Raw genomic sequence first — 5,401 nt, forward strand, 5'->3', positions numbered from 1 at the left:
TAAAATGTTAAACGAGTTTTTAAATTCCAAGTGCCTATGTCAGCAATATATTTATATGCAGAATGGTTCATCTGAACTGAGGTGACTGGTCAGGTCATACTGATGACACTGCAAATTCCCAGCTGGTGGACAATTAATATCATTACTAATTTTTTAAAGATCTTTTAAGTTATTCAAATATAAAATGGTTGTTTAGCATGTATTTGTGTACAGAATCATATGACTTGTTTCTTTGGCATAATTTGAAAGGATATTGAGATATCTTTATGTCTTAACAATGGGGATAATCCACAAATAGAGTTAAATCAGAAACCATCAAAGTTTTTAAATAAAAAAAAAAAATGAGCACAAGCAATATTAAAGTGTATAAGAGAGACAGAGAACTCTTAAGAAAAAAATTAAAAGGCTAAATCTGAAAAATAAATGTTTAAAAATGGTGCCTGCTAGCCACTACCAAATCCATATTGAGCTCCTGGTATATGCAGGACACCATGCTTGACCCCAGTTTAATATGTTTTTTTTTTACTATTTGGGGTAGACACACGTAAGAGATAAGTCATTTATCAATGCATCTACAGTTTAGTTGTTATTCTGTGGGGTTGGGAAGAGATAAAAGAAAATCACTTTTCACATGATGTCCCAAATAATGAAAAGTTAAGAGAAAGCAATCACATAATATGTTTTATTTATACAGGCCTCATAAGAACTCAGAGGCAGAACTCTATATCACACAATAATTATGCACCCACTATGTGCCAAGAGCAGCTCTGTGCTTTAAAATAACTGCCATTAGTTGAGTACTTACTATGAGAAGACGGTATTTAGTACTTTCTATATATTAGCAATTCTGAAAGCCAGTTATAAGTATCCCTATTTTACAACATATGTCTCCAAAGTTCAGAAAATTAGCAGATTACCTGAGCTGATGAGGAGGTATGGCAAGGAGGAAATCTGGTGACCCAGCAGTTACTACTTCTTCTAAATTCCAAAGCCAGAGGCATTGTGATGTTAATAAAAAAAATTCGCCATCAAGATTTAGGTGAATCTATACTTGTAATCTCACCATAATACTCAAACTCATCTACACGTTGAGTTGACCAATTACATTCTAATATAGCAAAATGCCCTCTTTTTCATTTCTTCAAGCACAAATCATCATATTAATGTACCAGGAAAAATGCTAATCACACTCCTTTTATCTACACAATACCTTTTCCCCCTCTGAGATTTAAGAGCCCTGCTAAGAGCTTAGCTTACTGGTATTTAAAATCTTAGTGATATAAGTGATGAGAATGCAATGGCTTTCATTTAGTTGTAGTTCATAATTATTTCTTATCCTTTGTTTATTCCCTTTCCAAAGAAGACTATATAAATTTAAAAATCCAGTTGACTTAGGAAACTTTATTGAAGGTTAAAATCACTCAGGCCAAAGCTGGACTAGACAGATACACAAATAAATAAGTACAAAATATTAATGTTATAACCAAAGGGACATGGTAAAGCAAATGTCAAAGCTGCCTTGAAAACAATTTTTGCCTAGTGTTCATTAAAATAAAACAACATTTAAAGTTTTAGTTTTCTAAAAATATGGAATATCAACCATGTGCCAGGCTATGAGTAGGTAGTAGTGAATAAATAAAATGGATGCGGTTCTCAAACACATGGAGCTTGCAGACATGAAACAGATATACATAAAAAAGTATATAATTATAGAATATTACAGTGCTAGGTAGGGAAGGAGAGAATGCTAAAAATATATATATAATAATGAGATCAGAGCCATTATAGATTGAGAAATTATGTAAAATCTCAGAGAGAATGGCATTTGAGGTAAGCACCGGCTGATAACTTAGAATAGACAGGTGAAAAAGTGGAAAGAGGAATGCTCTAGGCAGACCCTACACTGCAAAGTGTTTGGCACATTTAAAGAATTGAAATGATCTGTTGGAGACCTGTGACCCAGGCAGAAGTTGGAACAAGATGTTATCATCTAAATAAGCAAAGGCCAGATTCTGTGGACTTTACGCCTAGAATTTTAAAAATTTTTATGTTATACTGAGGGAAAAACATCAGGGTTTTAAACATGAGATTGAGATCATTTGCTTTCGATCTAGTGGGATCGCAGAATTTCATTAAAACAACATTATAAATGAACATACAAATTTATGGGTTATGTTGCTTGTCGATAGGTTTTCATATTTATCTTTAACTTCCTCTTATCTCTTACCCATTGGTCAGCAGGGTCAAGAAATAACTAAAATCTTGATTCTGCATAAAGATTAATTAGAACTGATAAATACAATTCCTTGATGATTAATCTCTCTTAGATAAAAACACCTAGTCTCTCATTAAACTTTCCTCCCTACTCTCTGATTCTCTCTCTAAAGCATCTTTTTTGGATATTTACAAGGTACAGGCTAGCTGGGTGACTCATGGGAGTAGGAAATGAAGAAGGAAGTGAGATGATTTTCAGATTCTCTTCTTTCTCTGGTCTTCTCATTTCCTCCCTCCTCCCTACACTCTACTTCAGAAAGGGATAAGTTTTCAGATTACTTCCTGATTCTGTCAAATCCTTCTAACACCAGGATGCAACACTCATTGCCACACATGGAAGAACTTTTATCGGCAATAGAAAACATTGTGAAATAAGCCCTTGCCCTTTGTAAAGATAAAAGTGGAAATGAAGATATTCAGATTATTCTTTCTCCACAAAACTCACTACCAAGCAATTGTCTCACTGCAAAATCCCCTCATGAAGGTTCGAAGAGCAATATTTCCCATATTTCTTGGTCTGCAACAAATCCTAATCTACACAGCCCACTCTCTAGATCCTGAAGCAGATTTATGTTTCCAGAATGCTAGGACAAAGTCGTGTAATCAGAAAGGCAGAAAGAAAAGCTCTTTAACACTTTTTAAAATTTTCACGTGAAGTTTGAATAACTTGTAAATATTGTCTAGAAGATGAAAGTGGTTTGATTTAGGATGGCAGCAGAGATAGTGAGAAATGAGAATAGAATGGAGAGCAGTACACAATGATAATCAGATAAGAGGAGAAAGCAGGCAGAAGTATCTAACATTTTACCATAAATCTAAACCAAAATGTTTAATGTACCCCCCAACTCTTCAAATTTCATATATATTTTGTGTCGAAAATATTTAAATTGAAATCCACCAGGAAATCCATCAGGAAAAACAAGTATCCTCTTATCATGAGAACATTTAAGGGAATGCTCTTATAGTTCTTAAGAGCTTCGGAAGGACTGTCCTCAATGCTATTCTTCTGATCTTATTTTTTTTAACCTACGATATTTAGGTAATACACTTTTCCATGGCTGACATGAATTTAAAAAATGTCAACTTCATGGCTCAATTACTATTAAGTCTCAATGTTTTTATGTTTACATCATTTTATTTGTCATTATGTTTCCCCATTGTGGTTCATGTGGGCCTTGGTATCAAAAATATACTTTTTGATTCACATGTAAACTTTCTCTGAATTTGAAGAATTAAACATGTTGTTTTCCATCATCTAATAACTCAAATTCTAAGGGAGAAAAATTACTTGAGGTATATATCATTGAGATAAATTCTATAGGATGCCAAACAACAGATAATTGAAGATTAAAAACTTTCTCATTAGATTAGTCAAAAAATGTTTATTGAACACTTATATGTTAGGTACTATTATAGACACTTAAGCTACAGCAATGAACAAAGCTAACTAAAGCCCTGTCATCATGGAGTTTATAATCCAGCTGGATGAGATGTATAATAAGATAAATAAATTATTTTTATATTAGAAAATAATAAGTGCTTTGACAGAAATAAACCAGGGAAGGTGGATCAAGAACTCTGGGTAAGGATCTATGGCCATGCCAACCTGAACGTGTCTGATCTCGTCTGATCTCAGAAGCTAAGCAGGGCCAGACCTGTTTAGTACTTAGATAGGAGACCACCTAGGAAGACCAGGTGCTGTAGGTGTAAAAAATAAAAAAAAAATAAATAATAAGGGATTGTAAGCTGACAAGGTCCTTGTAATCTTTTAGATCAACAAAGGGTTGCCTCGCCTAAAAGAAAAAATTATAAAAAGAACTCTGGGTAAGAACGTAGTCACAATTTTAAAAAGACAAACTCAAGCAAGATCTGATTAGGAAATCCTACTTGAGCAAAGGTTGGAGGAGGGGTTTTTAGAGAGCAAGCCTGTGAGTATCTAAAGGAATAAAATTCCAGGAAGACAAAGCAGCAGATGCAAAAGTCCTGAGGCAGTGAGGCCTGTGGAGCTTGGGGGAATAGAAAGAGAGGAGGTCTTGCTTGAATAGTGAAGGGAAGCCGTGTCGAGTAGAGCCATGTGCACTGGACAGGTAGTCTCCTTACAAAGCCTATTGGCTCTGCCACTGTTTTAAACACACAGACTTGTTAAAAGAGTAAATACCAAAACCTAGCTATGCAATTTGTGGTGAGTTTAATAAAACTTTTTTTCCTGCCAGAAATTACAGAGATTTCCATTTGTTTTATCTAGATTTTTATTCAAATATTTTTGAGTGTTATCCATGTACTAGCCATTATGTTAGTCTTCTGGTAAGAGAAAAATGCATAACTCTGCATTTTAAATGTACTTACTCTCAAATTTCTTGGAAGCTGGTTAAAAATACATATTATAGGGTCCCATCCCCAGAGAAGCAGATTCACAAGTTCTAAAGTGGGAGCAAGTATCTTCATTTTAACAGTCTAGTTCATGTTAATTAAAGTAGTCGAGGTGACACAATTTAAGAATCACTTATCCAGGTGGTATGTTGTACCTTCAAAATAGTAACAGGTTACACATATTCAGAATTGGGCTACTGCCTAAGAATGTTGCTTGTAATTAAAGAATTAGTTAATCTGACAAAGCTTATACCTGGTATATATTTCTCTGTGATATAGAAGGCAAGATAATTTGCTGAGAGTGAGAAGGAAGGGAATAAAAGACTGGAAGATAAAAGTTTAGGAAATGTATGTGGCAATGTGGCAAGAAGGAAAACTACAGAATAACTTTATTGAACCAACCATCTGTATGAGGTTCTGTTGTACAGGAGTCTCATACAATTCTTTCTCAGCTCACAAAGGAGTGTTTACAGCCCATTAATGAATAACCAGAGTTTTAGACAAGAGATTAACTTATCCTTAGTTACTCAGGTAGAAAAAAAGAATTTTAAACCTTAGCTTCAGACCCACATCCATCCATTTTCAAAGCTATCCCCTATCCATTGTACTTTCGGTCTGCCCCAGGAACTTTAAAATAATTTTCAAACAGAAAGGATGGCCCCAGGTGTATAAAAAGTTTTTATACTCGATTTTTAAATTTTATTCATTATCTTCCTCATACTGGTCTTTGGCCTACTCTTTTCTAATCCTATTTTCA

At 34.3% G+C, this 5,401-nt stretch overlaps 1 pseudogene; it reads left to right on the top strand.

Annotated features, from left to right (window-relative positions):
• The first annotated feature begins 3,862 nt into the window (after positions 1 to 3,862).
• LOC111744358 lies at positions 3,863 to 3,981 on the top strand (annotated as a pseudogene).
• The last annotated feature ends 1,420 nt before the right edge of the window (positions 3,982 to 5,401 follow it).

Source organism: Pteropus vampyrus, unplaced genomic scaffold (assembly GCF_000151845.1).
Source record: "Pteropus vampyrus isolate Shadow unplaced genomic scaffold, Pvam_2.0 Scaffold133, whole genome shotgun sequence".
Lineage (NCBI taxonomy): Eukaryota > Metazoa > Chordata > Mammalia > Chiroptera > Pteropodidae > Pteropus > Pteropus vampyrus.